At 43.3% G+C, this 27,254-nt stretch overlaps 1 long non-coding RNA gene across 1 annotated transcript; it reads right to left on the bottom strand.

Moving 5' to 3' along the window:
• Positions 1–12,369: 12,369 nt before the first annotated feature.
• LOC134485616 (uncharacterized) lies at positions 12,370–22,212 on the bottom strand. Its single transcript, XR_010063811.1, has 2 exons — positions 15,335–22,212; positions 12,370–13,142 (listed from the first exon to the last, which is right to left on the bottom strand). It is a non-coding gene; the product is annotated as an uncharacterized LOC134485616 (long non-coding RNA).
• Between the last annotated feature and the right edge of the window lie 5,042 nt (positions 22,213–27,254).

Raw genomic sequence — 27,254 nt, 5'->3', positions numbered from 1 at the left:
TTACACGGAAGTGATGAGAGTTGGCCTCTGCAGACTAATATGCTCACATAGCCCGCTTTCCATAGTAAGCCCCGTCACAAGAAAGAAAAAAGAAAAAGGAGAAAAGAAAAAAAAAAAACTTAGGGAAAGGTGGAGGCACTGGCTGCGGTTTTCGGCCCCACTAATTCAGCGTCATGGCCCTTTGGCTGTCCTGGGTCCCATCAGGTGGTCCAGGTCTTCACCGTTTGCTCACCTTTCATAAGTGTTAGCGCCTCTCACCAAGTGGAGCAGTCTTTTCTGGGAGAAGGAATACCTCACGGGTCTTCCCCTCGCTGGCCCTAAGAAACCATTTCTCTGTGATCCCTCGGACCCACGACCAGCCGATGCAGCTCTGTAAAGAAGGGCGATACACGCGTCCGTAGCAGTGTCAGAGCAGGAGAGGCTGCAAGCGCTGCCCTGATGGTGAGGGATCCCATCCCGACCCCCTGTGTCTTCCTCGTTCTCTTATTACTTTTAACTGGAGCACATTGCTTATATATGGGAATAAAGCACATAACTGGATGTTTGGTGCAGAATTGCCTGAGTTAAGTGTAAACTTCTAAGAAAACGGGGGGGGGGGTGGTTTTCTTACAAATGGGTTGTCAGGGTAGGTGAAGAAGAAGCAGCTGAGCTCTGTGATCTCATACTGTTTTCTTCCCAGGGCACAAGCTCTTTGTCCTGCACACAGTAGGCATTCATTCTAAGTTTCCCTGTACTGCCGAAAACCCCTTAAAATTCTCCCAAAGTAACCACACCCTGCCTCTACTCTGAAGTCACAGAATTCATTAGACTGACCCCATCCAAACTCAAAGGTGGCTTGTAAAAGCACTGTATCTTCCTAGTAAAAAAATAGATTGGTCAGGACACCACTCTCCAGTCTCTACATAGAACAACAACAGCAGCAGCAGCAACAACAACAAAGACGAAATCAGAATTCTGGTATTAGGATAGCAGAATAAAATCACTGAGTGTAGAGGTGGGGGGGGGGGGTTGAGTTAGAGCCTCAGTACCTTGGGCCCTCCGCATCTAAAGCTAACAGGATTTGGAGCTCTCACCCAAGGCACCCCAGTATATGACCGCACCCCAATGTTCTAGGTTAAAAACAGGCATTCCCAAAACAAGTCAGACCCATTCAAACTGATAGGATGAAATTCCAGCTTGAGCTATGGAGAAAACAGAGACTGCTTTCCCGAGGCTTGTTGTGACCTTATAGGAAGTCATTTATGTCACAGGAGGAAGGAGACATACCCCAGAATGCTCCATTTATATGACCTAATAAATGTCAGTTTGCGCTTAAGCCCCTTCTGTGATGTTCGGTGACAGCTGAGAAACTTCTGTGTTCCTCAGATTTCCGCTGAAATATCTGTTCAGTCTTTGTTGCCCTAATGACACTCTTGAGAATAGAAGGCACACAAGGGGTCAAGGCTACACACCCAGCAAGTGCGTGGCCCACAGCAGGAGACCCTCCACCACCACACAAGCTTGTCAGCATGGATTTCAGAAGACATGATTTTTAAAATCGTGACAAAAACAGGCTTGGAATTCATCTTCTTGTATTCCTTAGGTGTCAGAAGAGCTCTTTCTTTTCGTCATTCACTGCTGCACACATCAGAGTCAAATGCACCTAAAGAGCAGGCAGTGCAGGAATCCCACTTTTTAATGCTGCTCTCTACTAATTATTCCTTAGACAAAACCAACAAGAGCGGAAAGCAGGTTGGATACATTTGGTTTTTCAGATTTCCCTCAGCAAATCACTATTATTGATCCAAAGTTACCATTAGGCTTTCTCTGGCAATGTTAAAGTCTCTTAAGGTGGAAATTAAGATCATTCAGAATTAACTTTCCTCTCTAAATGATAAATTGAAGTACAAAGGAGAGCTTGAGAGCTGGGGTGAGTGGCAGGATCCAAAGTGCTTTGGGCAAAGCTGGATTTGAAGTGATCTGTTTGGGAGGGTTTAGAGCAGACCATGGAGAAAGATAAAAGATGAGAACTATTTCCACATCTCTATGCAGCCCATGAATGGAGCCCCGAGACTCTGTGGGTTCCCTGCTCTTCCTCAGGGTGGTCCCCATTGCAAAACTGTTTAAGCCCAGGGGCTTCAGCTCTTTAGTAAAGGGCTTGAATCCCCAGCTGGGTTAGTTAAGGAGTGAGTCTCAGCTTTAATAACAAAGAAACCACAAGCGAGGCCTTTACTACTCAGCTTCCTACAGAGAATGCCATGGCCCCCGGGACAGGCAGTAGAGGGCTCCAGCTCCTAATACCTTCCATATTAAGTCAGCTTAAAGCTTTCTGGATGCGTCTTTTGAACTCTGCTGACCTCAATCTACACATGCCAGGAGCCAGAGTGTGTCTTCCAATCTCTTTTTCCCACAGCCATGATACTATCTCATTGGTACCCATGAAGGCTGTACCATTCATTATTAATAGTGAGGTGGGACATTGACGAAGCTCAGATCTGAGTTTTGTTTAAAGGTATCTGTCTATATCCTACCTCTCCAAACACTAAATGTTAGCCTTCTATCTAAGCTCTGCCACACAGTTATCTGGCAACAGCCAGGTGTGCCTGACTCACTATAAAAGGGGCTGCTTGCCCCCTTCTTGCTCTCTTCCTCCTCTCTTGCCTTCCTGGCTCTACCCTCTCCCAATTCCATTCCCCCCTCTCTCTCCATGTGCTCATAGCTGGCCTCTACTTCTCTACTTCTGTATTCCTCTTCTCTCTCTCTCTCTCTCTCTCTCTCTCTCTCTCTCTCTCTCTTTCTCCCTCCCTTCCCCCCCCCCGCCTTTCTCTGTCCCTACTACCCTCTTAACTCCCCTCCCCATGGCCTGAACACACTCTATTCTATACTATACCATCCTATGGCTGGTCCCTCAGGGGAAGCGGATGCCTCAACATGGGCCCACGGAGGCACCCCCTCCCCCCACACTTCACCACCCCTCCATAGAACATATCCCCCCTCTCTTCATCTTTTTATATCACATGCTTTCACAGGTGTAAAGCAGGCGTGAGGTCAGAGAAGGAAAATGTTAGGTTTTCCTAGTTTAAACTCACAGGAGACCAATTACAACGTTTATTCTAGATTTCTATTTGTCTTATGTTTTTTTGTGAATGGTGTTTTGCCTTCAAGAATCTATATGCACCCCATGCATGCAGTGCCCACAGAGGCCAGAAGAGAGTGGCAGATCCTCTGGAATTAGTGTCAAGTGCTTACTGTTAGCTCTAAGAGCTGAGATGCCTTTTAACATAACAAGGCAGACATCCATCCCTTCCCCAGATTCTCTTTCCTATATAACTCAGCCATTTTGGCCCCATGCTCTCTTATCTTCTTGGTTCTTCTCCATCTATTGGCTCCTCTTGATTCCCATCCCTTGGTTCTTCTCTCTCTGGTCTACCCCCATTACTTGCCCCTCTGTCTGGCTCTCTCTGCAACCTTCCCTATTCCTTGTCTATTGTGCTGGCCATGTTCAGTCTGAATTCTTTCCAGATGCCTCTGATTGAACTCTCCCTTATTTTGGCAATAAAAACCTTCTCCTCAGCTATACGTATGGTCGCTCATGTCCTCCTTTGCACTTACTTGTGAGTCTAACTGTGGGTGCTTGGAGCAAAACCTAGGCTGCAAGTGCCCTCAACCTCTGACCTACTTTCCCAAAACACTAATTATAAATTTAATGTGGAATTTATTTTCCTAATTCTGATGAAATATCTCCCAATTTTTTTACTAAAGTAGTATGTATGCTAGGAAATTAATACTTCAAACCAGTCACTAAAACCCAGGGTTAGGAATTGCATAATATCCAGATTATAATTCTAGTAAGATTGCTATAATTAAGTTGAAATGTTAAATAATATGGCCGGAAGAAAGAACTGGGCACAACAGCCCGGTTTCTCTGACGGGGTTTAACATGCACACACATGTTTTCATGGGTTTACAGGAGGTCCCTGGGCATTCAGAAGTAAGTCTTTGGTTTGTGTTTCCTGGGTGGTAATGGATAGGCAATGGTGTCTCTGTATCTGCTCTCATAACACTGTGAAATGCTGCTTGCTAAATGGCAAGACACAGCCTGACAAAACAGTTTCACCCAGTATGGAGTGTGAGCACGGCCTGGTCTCCAGGCCACACATTAGGAGTCTGAAACAAGATATTTCTAACCTCACAATTCTATAGTATGGAAGTCTGGCAAGGGGAACATGGCACTAAGGTCAGGTTGTCAAGAAGGCTGGGTGTCTTTCTGGGGCTTTGCCATATCCTATACCTAGAGGCCACCTGTCCACCATAGCACGGGGTCCCTTCATCCTTCCAAGTCAGAGCATGCCATGCCTCTGAACCTCTCCTGCATACACACCTAAGTGCAGCTGGAAATGCTCTCTGATTAAGGCCTTGCAAGATTGAAACAATGCATGCAAGTAGCCCAAAACCATCTCCCGGCTCTGCCCCTCAACTTCAACAGTGCTTAACCTCCTCACACAAGCCAAGTCTGTGTGGCTTCCTTCTCCCACGTAAGGTAACACAGAGGTTCTGGAGGGGACAACGTTATACGTTCGAGGGTAAGGAAGGGAATGATCTGCCCATGCTCTTACTTCCTTAAACTTCCTAATGGATCGTTTATTACATTCTCAAGATGTGAAAGCAATACGTTCTCCAAACAGGCAATGTCAAGTGTCCTCAATGCTATAATTCCAGTTCCAAGATTTATGGGTGTGTTAGCCATGTGAGAAATGAATTATGTAGAGGTTACTCAAGGCAATTGTTTTTAGATCGAAGGAGTGGCGAGAACATACGCATGCAATAATTTTGAGACCATGAAATAAATGTACCTGCTGCAAAATAGAACCCCATGCAGTCATTTTAAAAGAATGAAGAAAATGTTATATGCTTGCAAGCAAAAGCAACAAACTACAGAGTCAAAGGTTATAAAGCCTTTCTTATTGTTGTTTAATTTATATTATCATCATCATCATTATTGTTGTTGTTGTTATAAACATGGCACAAGGGAATTGGGAATGTACACTCAATGTATTCATGTCATATTTCACAAAATGTTTGCTACCTCTGCAAGGTACACAGGAAACCAGCACTGGCAGCTTCTAGAAGGAGAAACCAGAACCAATGCCAGACAAAGAGAGGGATTATGGCATGTTAGAGTTTGTTCTGTCTGGGTGTATTGCTTATTTTAGAAGATAATAATGTATTTTAAAATCTAAATATTCAGTTTAGTGCTTATAACAGAATCTGTCAACTACTAAAATGTCCATATTGCCAAATATGTAACTAGCTATGTATAAGGGTCAGACTGACTGTGTGTTGTCGATGTGAGCACAGCCATGTCACGGACCCCAATGCCCGAGACCCATGAGAAGGGCAAAGCCTTTCCTGAATCAGGCCCAAGGAACCAACAAAGCCTTCCTTTGTTTCAAGTGTGTTTGCCACTGATGGACCAATGTATGGGAAAATCTAGTAAGCATAGCCTCCTCCTCCCAGGTGACTGCAGCCTGAGATCACTCTCCTACAGAGACCTCTCACTGGGACCAGCCAAGGCCTCCTTGGTGAGCTGCATACCATGAACCTCCTTGATTCAAATGGACAAGATAAACCTGACTTTCCAGGTTTCCTAGTTTCCTGGTGCCCTCTGCCTGAGGGAGCAACACCCACCCAAGCCCAGTCTTCCTTCACGAATTCCATTCCCTCATTAGTCTGGTCAGGTCACTCTCTGAAACCATGTAGAACCTTGACAATTTCAAAAAGGATATGCTAGCGTATTATACTGTCATGAAATGTAAGGTGAAATATAAAAACTCCGAGAAGCAATATTAAATTCAAACCATTAGAACTCAAGGTCAATATCCACAATCAAGAATAAAAGTTATTTCCAGATTTTAAAACATGTGGCTGTCATGTCTGGAGAGATGGCTCAGCAGTTGAGCTCATTGGCTGTTCCCCCACACCCCTTGTGTTCATTCCCAGTAGCACATGACGCTTCACAACTCTGTGATTTCGGTTCCTGGAGATTCGAGGCCCACTTTCTGCCTCCATGAGCACCAGGCATGTGAGCAGTGTACAGACATACATTCAGGCAGTAAAGTTGTACTATAAAACAAAAATGTATACAGTTGGATGTAAAATTAAAATAGTCTATCTTTTAAAAAGATGTAATTCTCAAAAAGGCTGTGAAATGGAAGCGATATATCAGGCGAGAGATGTTTCCATGTGTCCAGAGGCAGCACAGCTGAGCGTCCTGAGGCTCTGGGCAGAGAATGTTCTTCGTGTGTCTTCATGAGTCACATGTCTTTATCCACAAGATAAAAAAGGTTTGAAAATGATCTGACTGATTTGCCACATATAGACTACCATTCAGCAGAGTCAACTCATAAATACACTTAGAAATTTTTAATACATAGATGAGGTTTGTTATACATATATACATTTTAAAGAATGCTTTTGTTTGCTAAATGTAGAGGAAGGACCATAGACTGTTTCCTCCACATACTGTATCAAATACTGAGAATGCTTTGTTTTGTACTCTCTGCAGATGGTGGCATGCACTGAGGTCTCTGGTTTGCTCACCACCTCTTACTTGATCTTGCATTTTGTAAGAACATATTCTTTGCCTTTTGTCTAAGATCAAATGTAATCCTGTAAGACAGTTATATATATATATATATGTATATATATATGTAAAATGAATTATTTCTAATACTAATGTAACCAGTGAATTAATCCCTTCCTCTCACACTCATTCCCTTGACTGGTTTCTGCCCTATCCTCTCTTTTTCCCAGTCAGTGGGGGATAAATCTCTATTGACAAGGCAGAGAAAAAATGGTAAGTTTACACAAACTTGAGACAGGAGATCATAGCCATCGTATTACAATGCCATGTAATAACATGCTTGAAACAAGACATGAGAGCAGAGAAATAAGCATTTGAATAATACAAGGATAACCTTTACACAGTGTCCAAAAACATTATCCTACACATATATCCCTCAGAGAGGGAAGACGGAAGCTGCATAGGTCATGTAAGTTCAAGTCACCCATGAACAAACATGTCATGATTTTAAGCACTAAGGGTAGAATGAAGGTTGCCCATGAGCAAGCAGGCTGTAACATTAAGCTTTCACTAAGGACATGAGCTGGGAACGTGTTGTGGCACAGACCGAGAGCAAGGACAAACATCATCTTGGGTAAGAGACGGGGATCTTCATATCACAATGGAGAAAACAAACCTAGGCTATGAAGATGATCTAGAAGATGACTGACAGGGCCTGACTGGTCACAGACACAATTCCACAGGGTAGGAGAACGTGAATGGACCTCTAGAGTGAGGATGCATGCCTTTAACAGAGGTATGCCGAAGGCAGAGGTTGAGACAGAGGATTCTGATGAGTTGGAGGCCAACCCAGTATAAGACTTTCAAAAATAAATAAATAATGAAGATTAATATTCAATTGTAAAAATTTTAAATCAATCATAAGCAGAAAAATAGCACCACAGAATAAGAAAAGAATTGGCAAGCACACACCACATACCCCCCATACACACATATACCCAACCACACACACACACACACACAGAAAGATACACACAGAGACACACACAGACACACACAGGCATATCTACTCAAACACACACAAACACACATACACACTCAGAGACACATAGAGACAAACAAACATGAAGAGACACACAGAAACATTCAGACACAAACACACAGACAGACACACATGTACACACACACACACACACACACACACAATAGACTTTTACTCTGCTTTAAAAAATGAAATTTACAGGACAGTGCATGGCGCTGGAAAACATGTTAACCAAGGTAACCCAGGCTAAGAAGAGCAAGTACTACACGCTGTCTCTCCTAGGCAGATCCTAGCCTTTAACTATGAGGTGTGCACACCTAGGTGCAAGAAAACATGGGGGGAAAAAACTAGGCCAGAAAACTAGGATCCCAGAAGACTGAAACAAAAGAGGCTTTGTGGGGGAGGGGGACACAGCAGAACAACGAAAGAAGGGGTACTGTACTAGAAAGTGCAGGGAGCAAAGAGAGGTCACAAAGATGAGGGGGATGTGGAGGAGGAACAGCAACTAAAATGAAATATTGAACAAAACCCCAAAGGAAAATTTAAGAAAACCAAAAGTAACAACACCGAAGACTGATACATGGAAAAGTTATCCCACTTCTGCTGCCAGACAAAAGTAGTCCAACCACTTTGGAAATCCGTATATGGAAGCTAAAACTGAAACTCTGAGTGAAACCTCTATACCACCTAAAGGTTGCTTACCTGGAGGTCTCTGAGTTCATATGAAGCTGTAGATGCTTCCAACAGATGAGAATAGAGAACATCACAAGCCCAGGATAGAATGGGAAGCCTCAATTTGATGGGACTTTTAAAGGATTTTTGCCACCAACAATTGGTGCTTCCTATTGTGTAAATAATAGCAAGTCTCCATCCTTTGTCCCCAGCAGGAGATTTCTGTTTCTCTGAAACATTCCCCGCTTCTCTTTGCACCTCATGGGCCTGTGTATACCTACACAGAACAGCAGAAGCTGAGCCATGCACTTTTACTCCCATCCAATCAACAATTACAAAAACAGAGACCCTGCTATAAAAAGAGTGCAGGACACCATAGAACCATAGACAAGGGGAGGGAACCAACCCATAGGGCATTCTCTAAACCTAAATGAAATTCCAGACCTCCTTCAAGTGGGCAGTCCCCCAGTTCTGAGGTCCTTCTGTACCCAAAATGTCTGGAATCCATAACAAAAAAAGTCCTCTTTGCCCTCAGCCATTCTTTTTTCTTTTAACTCTTTAACAGACAAAGAACCCACGCAATAGCCACTACCACAAAGTACATCAGCATATATCACAGTATATCACAAAAGTACATAGAGTCTATATCTGCTGTTCACAAGGTTAAGGATGTGGAAACAAATTGTTTCTCTCTGATTCAGTTCCGGGGTCAAGAGCCAAAGGAAAGACTTCGGACGCTCTGGACTCCCGTAGTTTCCATCTGAGATTTCAAACAAAGCTTCTGTCAAATTTCTTTCCTCCCTCTTCATTTCTACTCCGAGCAACGGAGGAGGGGAAAACACAGATTAAACATCAGGAAGGCAAAATGTTTAGAAGTCTCCCCACCTCCCATCATGCATGTCCCAACTATCCATAAGATGGTGGAGAAAAACTGACCAGAGGACAAAGTCACTGCTGCCTTTGAATTGGCCTTGGAACATGTGAGCTCGACAATCCAGACTTGGCAGCTCAGTCATTTTATTAAGTAAATGTCATCGACCTCTTTGTGCCCAGTCCCAGTGAGGTTAGTGGGCTAGAGGTGCCAAGTGTCTTGTGAAAAGTAATCTAATAATCGCCATTGCTATCTCGGATAAAATCCTGGTACGCTTTCATGTCTGATCCTAACTCTCAAATGCCTTTAGACTCCTTTGGTAGTTATCATGAGATATACTGGGCTACACAAACCATGGCAGCCAGCATTCAAACTGAACCTGGACCTCTCTCTCTCTTGAGTCGCAGATGCACTGTGCCCTTTCCCGTGCTCCCACTCTCTCCATCTATGTTTTTCTCCCACGTAAAAGTGTCTCCTCTGATCCACGGGGCTCTCATTGCAAGGCCTCTAGCAGATGTTGGAGCTAAAGATGGTGTAGATCTGCACAGATGCTGTGTTTACTCCAAACACATGTGTATATGATACAACTTGATTTGTAAATTAGACCCAGTAGTGAAGAGCAACAACAGTAATGAATGGGCCAGTCACAACAGTATTCCTTAGCAAAAGTTTCTCTCTCTCTTTCTCTCTCTCTCTCCCTCTCTCTCTCTCTGTCTCTCTCTCTCCATCTTCTCTCTCAAAGTATTTTAATATTTATAAGGTAGAGCTGAAGAGCTGAGTTAACAGCACTTGAAACTACGGGAAGCAAGGTCTCAGAAAAGGGGTGGTGCTGTAGCCATGCTTAATTCATCTCTGTTTATGATTCTCTTGATCTGTTTCCTTTCCTTCTATAGGCCTACTTCCGGCCCTTCAGTCTCTTAACATCCCTCCTTTAGCCCTCAGCTAACACTGAGATGTCTCTCCAATCCCAGAAGCAGTGACAGATGTTGTAGGGCTCCTCTGGGATGTGTGCTTTGTATTCTCTGGGGAATAATTCTGAAGGTGTTTGTAACGTATTTTACATATGTTTCTAAATGTAAAACTTCAATTATCCTTTTTAGATGGGATTTCTTTCAGTAGTGGCTTACGGGATGAGGAGTTGTTGCTACTACAGGATCTCACTAGTTGACCTATCATTGTGTATTCCAGGCTGGTCTTCAACTTATGGCAATCCTCCTGCCTCAGCTTCTTGAGTTCTAAAAATTGAGATGTTGAGTCACTATGCCCAGCTTTGGTTGACAGTGTTTGATTATTTTCTCCTGTCCTAGATTTTTATGTCTATGTTCACGGAGAGTGTGTAGTCTTCAAACTTTGTTAACGAGAGGTTGCCACTCAGTTGTTCTCCAACTGTCCAGAAACTTTGATGCCTTTGCTACAAAAATTCAAAACCTCAAAATGTCTCTAGAGTATCCAGAAAGCGGGATAGACAACAGATGGAATGGACAAATAGATGGAACGAGTGTGCCAACTAGAGGGGAGAGATGGGATGGAATGTGGTTGGGCAAGTAGGTGGGTGGTTGATGGATGTGTGGGTGAGAGGATGGACTGCCTTGATGGGTGAGCATGTGGATCGGTGAGTGGGAATGGGAATGTAGTGGGTGAATACGTGGGTGGGGTGGGTGAGCGAGTAGACTGAATGGACGGATGAGTGGACGGATTCACCATATGTAAACTGTTGAATATTCTCAAATCTCAAATTACTCACAGTAAACTAATAACTACAAACACTGGGTACCAATAAACAAATATTATTAAATTTTCTTCTCATTCCAGTAAACTATTGGACCCATGAGTTATTATGGGGGATGTCATGACAATACAGTAGACAGTGGGTTTTGATGTGGTGTACACATGAAAACGTCTCACTATAGCAACTGACCTTATGAATGCTAGCTAACACTAAATATTTAGATGGAACTCTGAGTGATTTTGGCCTTATAAAGAACTCCTTTCACATTTGGAAGAAATGTTCCCTCCGTTTACAGAGAGACAAGGATCTTTCTTTTTTCTTTTTTTTTTTTTTAAAGGATGGCTTTGAAAACTCTTTCCTCAACAGCTTGGTGCAGGTGTTAACAGGAACGAGAACATAGCTGGGAGCAATTCTCTATGAACAAGAGAGGGTGTAACAGGACTCTTGGCAAAATATGGTCCCCATCTAGAGACAGGAAGAGGCAGATGAATCATCAAAACCACAGGGGAGAAACTTGGATAAAGCTGCCGAGAGGTGGCCCCGCCCACACTGGGCTGCCAGCGGAAGGAACGCTGTGTCTCACGGGCAAAACTCAAGCAGCTTTTGCTGAAATAATCCCGGTACTAAACTTCACTAAAGTCAGCAAGTGGTGTTACAAATTTCCATCCATTTAGAGCAACAACTGAAAGCAATTGATGTTTTTTAGAAAAACCATATGCAGTTGTGAAATGGTACATCGGGGGATTGCACATCTGAAACTACGTTAATTACATTTGGTGTGGTTTTCTCAGGAAGCTGGGATGTGAAGGATTCTAAGTACATTTTTAAATAGACATTTAGATTTCAGGGTTTTTTTGACAGAAAAAAATACAGTATCAATTTTCCTAGTGTTTCTTATAAATGGAGGTGTGTTGTTATGTTAAAACCGGAATTATTTGACTATTTTCACCTATGAAAATGCCAATTTCTATAATGCTATGGTAGATCCAAGATTAGAAAATCTGTCGTGTGTGTGTGTGTGTGTGTGTGTGTGTGTGTGTGTGTGTGTGTGTGTGTAAGCAAGCATACAAATTCTGCACCATTGTTCCTGCCCAACCCCACACTTATAAGGAGTACACAGGATACAAGGATGAGACTGTCATTTTCTGGTCTAGTCATTTGCCTAGCTCAAAAAGAAACAATAACAGAAGAAAGTGAAGGGGGTGAGAAAGAAAACCAGAAGGAAGGGGTCTTGGAAGTAGTACCAGCACCTCTTAAAATACAAACACAGAGAAAGAGCATGTGGGCGGGGGTATACTAAGGTCTAAGAGAAATCATCGGAGACTTGGAAAGGATGGGGACACATTCAGAATGGTGCCTGCACACTGTGTGATCCAAAAGCACCCATCTGCTTGTTTCTGGCAGAGGCCAGTTTGTTCTTTGAGGCTAGCATTTCCCCCATCAGACCCAGGAGACTAAAACGTACTTGAGACCAAGACACCAAAAGTCTATGAGATCTGCACCTGCGTTTATTTCCCAGATGGAGGAACTCTTGGCTTCAGGGGACAGTTTCCTAGGACATCATGAACCATGAGACTATTGAGTCAAATGAGTATTAAACCAGAATAGACTGAGTGCATATACAAGCCAAATCAAATCTTACATTGTATTTGGGCATAAAGAATTTTCAAAATGTTACTAGAACATTTGAGAAAAACAGGCTCGTGCTTAAACTCCCTTTTAAAATTACCACAAGACGACTCTCATAGCAAAACAATCCCATAGTGTAGAAAACCGAAAATTGTAAATGTGTTTGATCACTAAGTACAAGCACCCCCCACCCCAAAAAAATCTTTTTAAGCTGATGAGGAATCTCTTCCAGGAACTGTGTGCAGGATAGGAGAGTTTATGTTAGCTTAGAATTCCCCTATCATTTTCTTCTCTCATCTTTACTGTTACAACCATACTGTGGAGCGCTGGCTATTTTTAATTAGAGGGAAACCAAACAAAAGCCTCCGTGGTGCCGTTCAGATACCTAAAACATTAAACAAAAGCCCGTTGACACAGAAAAAAGAGCCAGACAACTGCTAGTGATTTTCCTACAATTTCCGTGTTTTTATCGTGTTTCCCCAGGGGTTGTTCTGCTTTTCCCTCTCCTGACCAGGGGCAGCTCCAACAGCAGCTGCAGATCCTTGGCAGTCCAGCCCCTTCTGGAACGGGCTCTTCAGTGTGACCGGAAGCCCTCCCACGGTGGTCCAACTGCCTCGATCGATCGCTATAGTAGGAGCTGGAAGAGAAGCAATGTTCCATGAGACAAGTATTGATTTCACTTAACTGTCTCCTTACTTCTGTCCAACTGGACCTATCTATCAAGGACTGGCAGAGTGCAGCAGGCTTTCCCCGCGGTGTAGTCAGATCCGTAAGCAGTGTTCCTGTGTACAGCCAGAAGACAGCCACACAATGAGCACTAAGCTATCTTGATTGAGCAGATAGTCAGAATCTCAGACTTCTAATTGCACATTTTTACAGTCATCCTCTTGCCTTCAAGATAACGCCCTTATCCCTTCTGGTATGCCTGAATTATTTCTTCCTCCAACTCCTCCTCCTCTTCTTTCTGTTTGTTTGTTTTTCTTACCTATTGGTGGTACATTAACTGCTTCCTGTGTGGATACGGTTCTGGGTTAGATTGTACAATATCATGAATGGGGGTGGGACTGGGAGGGCAAAAAGTCCCCACCTGGACGTGGACTAGATATCTATCCATCTATAGTTTCCACTGTCCTGCTGATAGGACAACGCCTTACGGGGCAAAGGAAAGAAGCAAATCAAAATCTGTGAGGATCAAGCTGGGGAGAGCTAGTAAAGTGTTTGCCAGTCAGTCACGGGGACCTGAGTCAGTGCCCCAGAATCCACATAAACAATAAAGAAATAAATAACTGGCCTGGTGGTCTGCACCTGTAATCCTAACAGCAACCTGAAGACTGAAACAGGAGAAACCCCAGCTCACTAACCAGACAGTCTAGCTATCTAAACAAGCCCCAGTGAGAGACCCTGTCCCCATAATAAGTGAGTTGTGCCTGAGAAAGGATGGCAGAGGTTGACTTCTGGCCACCGTGCGTGCACACACACGCACACACACACACACACACACACATGCACACATACACATACACATACACATACACATACACACATATACACACATACATACATGTGTACACACATATACACACAACACACAAACACACACATATACACATACACACACTTACACAGAAACACACACATAACATATACATACACAAACACACACACATATACACACAAACACACACAAATGCTAACACACATATACACACACATACACACACACATCTCTGAGTGTGATACTGTCCCCACCCCCCCTTGTATACTTCACTAGCAACTCAGAATTAATAGTGGCCTAAGCTAGAGTCCTGAGCTGAGTGGCACAAGTTTTTCCTACAACTTTTATGGCCCCTGTTTGCAAGTCTGCGGGTTATAGTCATGTTAATGACAAACACTTGCTGCACCGGAGAAACTGCACATTAATGAAAGCCCACACAGCCCCAGGCTGATGCTTTGAAGTCTCGCTAAACATGTAATATCAGCTCGTGAAGCATTAGACAAGGAAATGAGCTGGATAAGGGTCCAGCCCTAATAGCTCTAAATTGATTATTTCCTTCCTCAAATAAACTCGCCAGGCAGCCCTGCGAGCTCACTTCCGGAGAGCGCTGTGCCCGGAACCTTATCACAGGGAAATGAGAAGCAAGAAGCCAGACAACTGTGATAAGGCACACTCAGGAGATACAAACACAGTTATGAGGGTTGGTCTGGGATCTCTGGAGTCAACCTCCAGTTAATTATTCATTAATTACATCCTAAGATGGGGGCAGGGGGGAACAATGCCTTCTAAGTTATTGCATTAAATAGTCAAGCACAAGGGCCCGGGGGAATAATCACAGGCGGCAGACTCAAACCTGTGCACGCTATAAAGTGTGAAACTGTGATTGGCAAGCCCTTGGTGAAGCTGAGAAAGCAAAGGCCCACTCCTGACTGGGGAAATATCTGAATCGTATGCGCACACAGCGTCTGTTTAAACCAGCACCGAAACTCACATCTTCCGTCAACAGATTTTAGCTTTGAGACCCGATTCCCACCAAACACCTGCACTGTGGAAACTGCTGCAAGAAGAGGAAAATGTGGAGATCTGAGCATAGGCAACCGCATCCTGGGTGGGAACTCAACAGCTCGGGAAATAAAAGAATCAGTGACATGATTACAACAAACCAGAATGCTTCTACGGAGCACAGACGGTCTAAAGAATGGGAGAAAATCTTAGTCGTTAAACAAAACTTAGATGGATGGCAAAAGAGGAGAAAGTCTAATAATGAGCACAATCGTCATGTTTTCTGAAGAGATACCCCTTAAAACAACTACAAATACACAGCCAATGAATACCTGTGAACACTCACAAGGACTTCAGTCATTAAAAGTGCAGTTCCAAACCATGTGAGATTCCACCTCCCCAGAGTCATGACAGCTGTCCTCTCCTCAACAAGAATCAGTAGGGCCACCGTCCAATCCAGTTGTACCATTCAGGGACACTCTGGAGTACTCATGAGTATGCAGGACAGCCACACTTACTGTGGAGATATTCACAACAGACAAAGTACAGAAGCACCCTAGGTGACATTGGAATGGACAAAGCAATTATGGAATATATGTTGAATCTACATGTACATAGGTAAATATACACATATTCATTCAAGCATAAAGAATAATAATCTCGTGTCATTTGCAAAGAAGTTGGTGGATGGGGGGGAGTACTGTGTTATGTAAAGTTAAGTCAGACATGGAAAACGGGCAAGCAGGGGAACCCCAGGGAGAAACAATAAGAGAGGGCAAGAGGAAGCAGGGCACAATACGTGTGTAACTGGAAATGTCACAGGGACAGCGCTAATGGGTATTAACAAGTATATTAAATACAAAGGGCAGATTTTAACTCGAGCCATCTATTTATCAGAATGAATTTTAATATAGCTGGGATCACTCTTTCCTCTCTGAGACAAGTATTTTGTAATTATGCATATAGTGTTTGGAAATTAAAACTTAAAATTTCAATTAACCGCCAATAAGGTAATGGACATCTGCAGTCCAACACTTAGGAGACTAAGGCAGGAGGGTTCAAAATTTGCCTTGGGCAGATAGCAGAACCTTGTCAAAAAAAGAAAAAGAAAAGAAAAGAAAAGAAAGAAAAAGAAAGGAAAAGAAGAAAGAAAAAAGAAAAGAAAAATAAACCAACCACCAAGTCAGTATAGTGTACTAACTCCAGTACAAAGAAAATAGCATGATGTATAATAAGACAGTGTTTCCATCCTGTGAAGAGGGATGTGCCTCTTATAGTTTGGAAGGGTACAGAGTCTAAGACCATTGTGCCTATAAAGTCAGTGTCTCTTGGGGCTCACTTCCTGGGTCATTGGGCCTTCTTTTTGCTGCATAGGCAAGGGATGTAAAGGGTACAAGATTTCTCTGGGATATCTTTTATAAGCCACTCCCAAAAGGTCTATATTGAATAACCAATTTTCCCAAGTCCCATACCCAAAACCCGTTTAACATCCCATTAATAGTCAAATTCTAAGGCCTGTCCACTGGCCCTCTCCCTTTCTGAGGCTCTGGCGTTGTGGTGATTAGAGCTGTGTGAACAGCTGTGAGATGCATCGGTTCTGACTTTGCTATGTGTTACTATGGTAGACACCTAAGTAAACACAAGAGGCATGGTAAGTCATCTGGAGATGAAGGTCCCTCTCCAGGAGGCTATGTGTAGTAACCAGCAAATTCTATCACATTTACACAAGAACTTGAACACACATAAATTTCGGCATCATGGGGGCCCTGGGGACAATCTCCTGTGTGTCCCAAGGAAGAGAGTGAATGTGGTTTTCAGCTTCTAATGTATGATACAGCAAAAGAAAATGGCTACACTGAAATACAATGTACAATGAATGCATTTAAAAAATCATGTATGCCATATCTATGATGAACAGCTAGGTTGAAGGGTGGTCAAGATGGTTTTTCCACCTGCTGTCACTTCAGAGGGACTCCCAAGTACAAGAATACACTTACACTATTCCCTGTGAAGACTCCCCACGGCAGGGTGTTGGGAGTTTCTGGACCAATGGCCTGTGGCACCCACCACTCACTATGTGGACCAGGAGTGTCTTAAAATGTTCCAGATGCCCATAAGTTGTTTTGGAAAATGTTGGAATTTATTAGAGAAAAAAGTTAAACACAGGTTAAAAAATTAAAGTGAAATCTAAACACAGGTTTAGAAAAAACCCTGTAAGACATAGGTTTTTCAAAAAAGAGAGTCCCCAAAAGTCCACCTTGAAGGATCTCTAAGATACAAAGACATGTAGGATTCCATGCAGGAATGCTGGCTCAAGTCTGTAATCACAGCATTTGGGAGGCTGAGATACCATTGCCACTGGTTTAAGCCCAGCTTGTAGTACATAGCAAAACCCTGTCTCATACAAACAAACAAATTTTAAAAGCAAAGAAAAAAATTGAGCAGCCATTGCTGAAGCTGACATCGGATTCTACAATTTAAATATGCGAGTAAACAATGTTCTCTCTCTTTTCTCGTGGAGAGAGAGAGAGAGAGAGAGAGAGAGAGAGAGAGAGAGAGAGAGAGAATAGCCAGTTTTTTTTATCAATGTGTGAACAGAACCTTCTAAAGGACATTAATTCCTCCTCCTGAGAGAAGCTCCCTACCAATTGTGGGAATTTCAGAGGTGGACCATGAGGACAGAAAAATGGAGATTAGAGAGGAACCTTTCAGAAGGTAACAACTTAATCTCTCTGTCCTTCAGGCAGGAGCCCTGATGTCCTGATCAGTCATCAACCCTCTGAGAACAAACCTGTTTCCTTGTTCATTTGCTGGTGTGACTTGATTTGAGAAACTGAGGAAGCTTAGCAATGCTTAGATAACGAAGCTAATTACGATCATTGCAGTTAGGCGTAATTAAAAACAGAGAGACACATGTGTTCCCCATCCTTCTGTTGTTCAATAATCAGCAACAAACATGAGAAAACTAAGAAGTAGGGACGTGCACTCTGAGGGGCAAGAGTGAAATTCTTGGCATGTGAGATGGTGAAGACAAACTTGCCAGCATTTGGGGAAGCCTTCCATTTCCACAGCCATCGGTACCCTGTATGTACCCCCTAACTCTTTTCTTGTTTAAATAATCTAACTTTGACTATAATATTTATTTGAACTCATTACAAATCAAAGAAATTAGCCTGGTTGTTTTTCCTGCCATGTTATTACAATTCCCTCTCCCAAAGCATGTTGGTTTGCTTTGTTGACAGTCTTTTCTCAGACAGATGTTGACTTCATTGGATGGGTGGCCAGCTTGTCTTCTTGGTGTGCCTTACGAATTCCTGGCTTATACCATTTACAAAGTTCACTCTAGCACAAAATATTATATATGAAGTTGGATTGATTTTGTACCCTACAATGTTTGTAGATTTAAAAAAAACATTTAAATATTTGGTATACAGAGTGGGGTAAATAAATACTCAAGATTGCTTCTTGTTTGCTTCTTTTTTTCCTAAATACTCAGTCACTTAATTATAAGTGATATTTTCATGTGAGTTTGGGATCATTCTTAGTTGTGTTCTTGGGCTACTTAGGAGAACTAATGAATTTTAATTTTTGTTGCTTTATGAAACATTTTCTCCCCCAGGAACAGCAAGACTAGTTCCACATTTCTAATCCTCATTTTCAGATTCATTCCAAACACTGGCATTGAATTTGGCTAAGAGTTCATAGCACATCTAATGTGTACATGATGAACCCAGGCACTCTGAGGTCTGTACACACTGACGGTGCCCACAGGAGCACAGGGTATCTTTGGATCTCTCCATCATGTTCTTCGGGAAGGCTCCATCTATCTTATGCAGCATCCACACCTCTGAGAAAGTGGCTCTCTGGCAAGCATTTGCCAAACTGCAAAGGGGAAATTGTTCCAGAGAATGTGCTGGTAGAATGCTGCCTAGGCAGAGGGTGCCTTTTCCCCAGTTGACATTTTTTTAAGGACAGTTGCCACTCTAAAGTTTCCAAGTGCCTTGGGACCCTCCCAACCCCAAGGGATATTTGGTGAATATCAGTCCGCAGATAGGACAGAGACTATGAGGATCCAGAAGGCCTGTGAGTAATGATGACATGGGGACCAGCATCAGGGGGCAGATCAACTTTACTTGGGATGATTCGAGGATTATAATATAGTTTTGGGGACGAGCGGGGTAGGAATATTCAAGATGGGCAAAGGTCATTGGCTGAAGGCTTAAGTTACCAAAACGCTTCCTTAGCATTGTCAAGCACTCCGGGAATCTCAGGTGCTAGCTGACCGCGTTCCTATTGGGAGAAAAGAAGTTGAACTTGTTATCTAACTAAGGCTATGGATATTCTGCAGGTATAGGGTGTATGGAGGTTAAGGTCAGAGAAGGGGAAGCCCTGCTAGCAAAAGGAGTCCTCCATGTTGCACCAAGCCCAGAAGGCTGTCTGGACAACGGTAGACATCTACCTTAATTAGCAAGGTTTTCCCACAGTGCTTGATTTTAATTGATTCTTTAAGACTTTAAAACTTCAGTAATGGTTCCATCCTTTTCTCTCCTTTTGCTCCTTGAGCTCTCTACTAGTTGAGGCTAACCCTGGAGAACTCCCACACCACCAGTCTCACAATCACTTTGAAACCATTAGCTCAGGAAAAGGCAAAATGGCCACTTTGCACAGGTGTCAATGTTACATGTTGTTGAATAAACACACACACACACACACACACACATACACACACACACACAATCTAAATGGAAATTGTAAGGCTGGAAGAGAGTTCTATGAGTAAGAGTGCATAGTGCTATTTTGGAGTTCAATTCCCAGCATTCACATAGGGTGGGTCCCACCTGCCTGTAACTCCAGCTTTAGGGTATCCTACAACCTTTTCTGGTCTTCTCCATCATTGAACTCACATGGATATCCCCACACAGAGATACACAGGCACATATTTCTTTTTTAAATCTCCCTCCACGGTCTTTTGTTTTTTAAAGTAAAGCAAAGACATCAAATTCATTGAAATGATCGAAAATGACTAATCAATTATTGAATGAATAGGGTCCAAGGCAGAAGTTGTTTTCCTAACTATTGACCGCCTGTGTGGTGCCAGGCCCGATTTCTCAATATTTAATTATCTGAGGGGTGAAAATGAAAGTTTACAGGCATCTAAATGTTCACATATAAGCCCTCAGCTTCCTGCTCCAGCTGTTATGCCTACAGCTTCCTGAAGGGAAGGCTGATGGATACTTAGCCCTCTGGGATGGCAAACCTAAACGTACCCTTTCTTTTATAATATGCCTTGGTCTTGGTGTTTTATCACAGCAATAGAAAAGTAACTAGCATACATCTTAACCCTTTATCACCATTTTATAATGTGTGTGTATGGGGGGAGATGAGAGAGATCTACTGTGTGTAATGTGTGATCTGAGAGTTAATTAGTAATTAATATTGGAATAAGAGAAATTGTTTTTGCCTGTGCCTCTGAGGCAAATAATGGGAAATAGGGAATAATTTATCAACCAGGTACTCCAGTTGGCTTGGGCTATACACACGCCCTTCTGAAAAAGAAATCTAGCAACCTGTTGGCAATCTGGAAGTCCCCTGTATCAGGATGTCCATATATCTGCTTTAAATAACAGAAATAATCTACTCCCATTGGTAACTGCTTGACAACACCCCATTTCCACCCAAACACATCTTGAAATGTATCCAGGAACTACAGACAATGGGCCGATCCAGTCTGAACCAGTTTTGCATGCATGCACAATGAAGTAAATTGTGTCCTCTGAGTGAACTTTTAGGGAGAGTCCCCTCTTATGATCTCATGCTTAGGCATCATGGAGAGTATATATTATTAAAGTTGGATACATTGTAGGAAGGGACACATAGACAGTGAGTAAAGGCTGTTTTAATCCAAGCCTGTCAATGAAAACAGACAACCTCCCATGCTCTCTCTCTTAGCAGCAAAGCTCTTCTCTCTCAAACCCACATAAAAGGAACACCCCCGAATTATCTCACTTGTGTGGCCCACTGTCACTTTTGATAGCATATCTGAGCTGTACCTTGCTTAGCTTTGGATAATGTTCCCTTGGGACCTGTGTTTTCCTTTTGAGTGGGGCACTAAGAACTTGGAAACGCCTGTCCCAGTCTCCAGCCACTGGAACAGGACGACTGCCACACTCTATGAATCTGTTGCTATACAATAAATTCTGGCCCTGTGGAAAGACACAAATATCTTTGTCTGCGTCAATGTCTATGGTTCTGATGTAGCATGCTCACCACAATATCCAAATATCAAAATAAGCCAATGCTTACTGCCACAAAACAATAGTTTGAACATTTCACCTTCTGAGTTGTTTGAAATTCTATTGACCTTTGCTTATGGAATCTGTGTGAACTTGTTATCGCTTCTAGCCCTCCCCCCTTCTTTTGTAAACCACATACCATTTCTTAGATAAGCAATCATGCTCACCTGCAACCATCAACAGTTTGGCTTCTTTTTCAGGTATACTTTGGGACTTTTTTCCATTCTATGGTCTTATTACATATTCTAGAACATTCTAAGAATCTCTTGACCTTTTCCTGTCATGCTCCTTCTGCTTACCATCCACATGAATTTGCTATTCTTCTCTCTGTGTTACAAGGCACTTGATGGTGATGCCTGGGTCTTAACAAGACTTCCTCAACCTATGTGGAAGAGAAGCCTGCATGCTCAGAGAGAAATAGAGCATCATTTTCAAAAAAAGGAGTTTTTAAGACTCGAATACAAGAAGCATCTATTTCATCTCATTTTATTTTATTTTATTTTATTTTATTTTATTTTATTTTGTAGGCTAAGGTAAGCACCAACCTGTTCAGTCACTAATCAAAACCTCTGCTCAGACAGCACCCATCACAGGGGTGTCATCACAGGGGTGTCATCACAGGGGTGTCATCACAGGGGTGCCCACAGTGACAAGTTGGACAGTACTGTTGCCTACACATCAACTCATAGTCTGCCCATACATACAGCAGACTGAGAGTACTCACCAGGTTTATTTCTGTTGTTTGAAGCTATCCTAAATCCATGTCATAGTCTGGCAATTTTTAAACTAACATTATGATAATGGGATATGAACCAAAATCCTCTGGGGTCATATGAAATCCTTGGACAGAGAGCAGGATGATCTGCCCCAACCTTTCTAAATGGACAGTCAGAAAATCTGAATGGATGAGCAGGTGAGCAGGTGAGCAGGTGAGCAGATGAGTAGGTGAGCAGGTGAGCAGCTGTGTAGCTGAGCGGGTGAGTGGGTGAGCAGGTGAGCAGGTGAGCAGGTGAGCAGATGAGTAGGTGAGCAGGTGAGCAGCTGTGTAGCTGAGCAGGTGAGCAGCTGAGCGGGTGAGCAGGTGAGCAGGTGAGCAGGTAAGCAGCTGAGCGGGTGAGCAGGTGAGCAGGTGAGCAGCTGAGCAGGTGAGCAGGTGAGTAGGTGAGCAGGTGAGCAGCTGTGTAGCTGAGTGGGTGAGCAGCTGAGCGGGTGAGCAGGTGAGCAGGTGAGCAGGTAAGCAGCTGAGCGGGTGAGCAGGTGAGCAGGTGAGCAGGTGAGCAGGTGAGCGGGTGAGCAGCTGAGCGGGTGAGCAGGCGAGCAGGTGAGCAGATGAGTAGGTGAGCAGGTGAGCAGCTGTGTAGCTGAGCGGGTGAGCAGCTGAGCAGGTGAGCAGGTGAGCAGGTGAGCAGGTGAGCAGCTGTGTAGCTGAGTGGGTGAGCAGCTGAGCGGGTGAGCAGGTGAGCAGGTAAGCAGCTGAGCGGGTGAGCAGGTGAGCAGGTGAGCAGGTAAGCAGCTGAGCGGGTGAGCAGGTGAGCAGGTGAGCAGATGAGTAGGTGAGCAGGTGAGCAGCTGTGTAGCTGAGTGGGTGAGCAGGTGAGCAGCTGAGCAGGTGAGCAGGTGAGTAGGTGAGCAGGTGAGCAGCTGTGTAGCTGAGTGGGTGAGCAGCTGAGCAGGTGAGCAGGTGAGCAGGTGAGCAGATGAGCAGGTGAGCAGGTGAGCAGGTGAGCAGGTGAGCAGCTGTGTAGCTGAGCGGCTAAGCAGGAAGAGATATGGGACATGGCCTTGGCAGACTGTCCAAACCTTGACCAGGTTCAAACTGTATCTGCTCCTTGGGTCTGCATGACCCTGAGCAAGAACTTCACTCCCCAGGACCAGTTTCCTCTTTTATAAAATGGGAATAATAATGGTACCTCCTCCTACATCTCAGTGGGAGTTAAATGTATGCATTTCTAGAACAAAACAACATAGAAAAGCACGACAGCAGAATCACCATTTATATCACTGTTTTGTGTATTTTAAATTTAGCCACCAAATATTTTTAAACACTTAAGATGAAGTGAGATATTTTCATATATGAATCATAAGGATAGAATTTGAGTTTTTATTGAAATTAGGCCATTTAAACTATATTCTCTTCTAAAACAAAATTTACTAAGCCTTTTCACTTCTTTAAATGGCACAGAAACAAATACTACGGTTTTCTTTGCTAACAAATGGGTTTTTAAGTGCAAATACAGACCAACAGCAGCAGGTGAGTCAGATCACCCACTGTCCAGAACTCAGCTGGATGGGCACCAGCAGGTGACTGATGCTTGACCAAGATCTCCCGGAGTATTTAACATTTTATCGCCACATTTAAGATAGCATAAAGGTTAATGCATATTCAAATGCTGGAGGGAGGCACTAGATTCTAGGAACATGGAACCACGCAAGATTTGCAAGATGGTTCATTATGGCTTCATTCTTTCAGCATCTTTTCTGAACCCCAACTTCCATATACAGAGGTCTGGGCTGGAAGGAAGTTGAGCAAACCGTAAATGCTGTGGGCTGGTCAGACAGGCCAAAGTGTGGCGGCGCTAAACATATTTTTACATTTTCTTGTCAATTTTTTAAATATTTGAAGGCTTTCATTTCACTTAGAGTTCTATCTGACTCTTTGTAATTTGAATGTGGGACAACTTGGACCAAGTACTTGGTTGTGATTTCTCCAAGGACATCATAGGTAGGGCTTGAATTTCTCACTACTGAATCTGCCTACAAGTGCCCACTGCTGTCTACACAACTGAAACATTCCCAATGGGTCCTGAGAAAGGCTAGCCGGTCTATGATCTGGCCTGTCTGACCCCCTCACTGCGTCCATTGGTTTTCTGTTTCATTCCACCACAAATGTCTGCTATGTGGGAGCTGGTGTTCCAGAAAAGACTGTGAAAGAATGAAGCCACATCTATCAATATTATATGTGATTCTGTGCTCCTAGGTGCCCTCCTCTAGCATATTCATTAAGGTTAGATGAATATGCATTAACCTTAAACAATGTTAAATTTGAACATAAAAGGCTAGGTTCAAATCCCACATCTACTGTGTGTCTATGCCTCTACCGTGTGGTCCAACCTAGCTCACTAGTGACAATTCCAGAGTTTGTATAAGAAAAACCAAAGTTGTATTTCTGAGGCTTTCCTGTGTCATCAGCCTATCATGCCTCGTATCTTCTTAATGGGCTACGGCTACCACTGCTGTGTGCTGTGTGGCAGTCACGGTAGCAAACACAGTTAAGTGCAAACGATTGCTCTATTTTCACTCTGGCTACAAAAGATCAAAAGAAAAAAAGGCAAAAGTAGGTGGTGTTTTCGTGATGTGGAGAAGCCAGGAACCTAAAGGTCCATGTGACAGACATGATAAAGAATGACTTGGCACTGGTGAGCACTGTGTCTGACCACAACAGTGGCTAACACCCATGCACTTGGAAGCCCATTAACTCTTTGCAAGGGAATTCTAGTCCTCTTGGGAGACTACGCAACTTCCATGTGATGGACATTAAACTGAAGCATTGGCTGCAAGGTTCTTGTTTGGAATCAGCACTAGTCAGACTCCTATGCCAGTGTTCTGTGTTCCTGTTGATCCTCCCACAGGCAAGCATTTTGAGTTCTAATAGAAATAAGCCAACACTGACTTTAGATTTTCAGTGCATTTGTTTCGATTTCTTTTTTTTTTTTTTTATTAACTTGAGTATTTCTTATTTACATTTCGAGTGTTATTCCCTTTCCCGGTTTCCGGACAAACATCACCCTCCCCCCTCCCCTTCCTTATGGGTGTTCCCCTCCCCACCCTCCCCCCATTGCCGCCCTCCCCGCATAGTCTAGTTCACTGGGGGTTCAGTCTTAGCAGGACCCAGGGCTTCCCCTTCCACTGGTGCTCTTACTAGGATATTCATTGCTACCTATGGGGTCAGAGTCCAGGGTCAGTCCATGTATAGTCTTTAGGTAGTGGCTTAGTCCCTGGAAGCTCTGGTTGCTTGACATTGTTGTACTTTTGGGGTCTCGAGCCCCTTCAAGCTCTTCCAGTTCTTTCTCTGATTCCTTCAACGGGGGACCTATTCTCAGTTCAGTGGTTTGCTGCTGGCATTCGCCTCTGTATTTGCTGTATTCTGGCTGTGTCTATTTGTTTCGATTTCTAATCAAACTCAACCCCAGTGCCTTCTATAGACACTAGCTCCAGGGTGCAAAAAGAATCATGTGCAGGGAATATAACAGACAGTTTTCCACGCTGGTAACCCAATTTTCCTGCTCCAACTTCCAGTATGTACAACCCATCCTCTTGTGATTGGCCTGGAATTGGTATAATTTAAATATTTTTGAAGTCTTTGGTTTAAAATATAAAAAAAAAGAAAGATTCAATGTCTATATTTCTGGAGATTCCTTCTTTGGTTCTGAAGAAAGGAACATTTATTAGACACTACAGTGTAACTGTTCCTGCCAGCATAATCCTCACTTTTGCAAAACAATCTCCACATCATAAGCATTGCTTTTCAAGAGCTTAGATTAACATAGGCTGGCACATTTCAGTCTGTAGGACATCTAAGAATCAGTCATCAAACTGAAACTGCCTGTGGAGTGTCACCCCATGTGTTGGAGAAGGTTAGTCTGATGTCTGCACCCAATATTTGTAAGCGATCTAAGAACAGCAGAAACCCAAACTGCCATTCATAGATGACTCCAGTAAAAAGGATTACAAATTACTGACTCATTGTATATACACTGATGATTCGCCAGTCACATTAACACTTGTGTCCCAGTCCCCATGAAAACTAACACACAGACCTGAGCCTGTCTGCTGCCCTTGTGCCCAGGGAGTGCTGACTCTGTAAAGAATGAACTCTCATTGGCTGGCTCTGTAAAGAATGAACTCTCATTGGCCTGGATCTGACTCACAGGCTAGGATGGCTGTCCAAGGAATTCCAGGGATCCTCCTGTGTCAGCCTCTGCAGCACTGGGTTTACAAGTGGGCACCACCAAGGTTGACTTATGTGTTCTTGGGCTAGAACTCAGGTCTTCATGTTTTCAAGGCAAATACTTTACCACTGTGCTAACTCCACCATCTCTTAAGAATTTAAATGTGTCTCCTTTAAGATACTTTTAACGTCTCTGTTTTTGCCCCATTCTTCCTTCCCATTCACTTGCCTTTTTAACAGGTCACTGGGTGTCTTCCTCATCAGAATTATGCTTACCTGTTCTTGGCTTTCCCTTGTATTGCGTCTTCCTGCCTATCTTCTTAGTTTACTCCCACGTCAGTCTTTTCTCTGGCTTATCCGGTTTCTTCCCACTCAGTGACTGTGTTTACTCTAGTCCAGGTGTGCTGCTGTAACTTAAAATGTCTGCAACAATGAACTGGCTGGTCCCTCCTAGGAAAGCACAAAATGCTGAAGGCAAGCATAAACTTTGGAGTGCCTTTCTTCATGCACTCCAGTGCCAACCTCAGCATTATTTGTCCTCACAATTTATAGAAGTCCCTTGGTTAGAACTTCATTTGTCTTCCACAGTGCAAACAAAGGAGAGAGAGTTAATTCTGTGCATTATGAATGTTAGCTGTCCAGGTGAAGCTATCTGTTAACACATGTACTTGAATCAGTGGGAAACAGTCTTTGTTACATATGTGCAATATTGAGGCAAGTTTTTATACCCAGAAGACAAGGCTGCATCTTTGATGCCCAAATCAACAAATGACTGGTCCTGCCTCATTGAGGAAATGCCAGATCCTCTCTAATAAAATGTACCACTGTGCAAAGTATCAGCTGGTGTCCACCGGCTGGATTCATTATCCCCCTAATGTTTTTTGCAGGTAACTCAGCAGAGGGACCTAAAATTAAATAAATTTGTTCTCAGGTTTTAAGTGTGCTAGAGTAGCCAGTTTTCCAGTATCTGAGTTGACCCAAGAGCTAAATGGTCCCTGTGTTAATGAGTAA

This window comes from Rattus norvegicus, chromosome 2, assembly GCF_036323735.1.
Source record: "Rattus norvegicus strain BN/NHsdMcwi chromosome 2, GRCr8, whole genome shotgun sequence".
NCBI lineage: Eukaryota > Metazoa > Chordata > Mammalia > Rodentia > Muridae > Rattus > Rattus norvegicus.
This window is presented reverse-complemented; position numbering and strand designations above follow the sequence as displayed.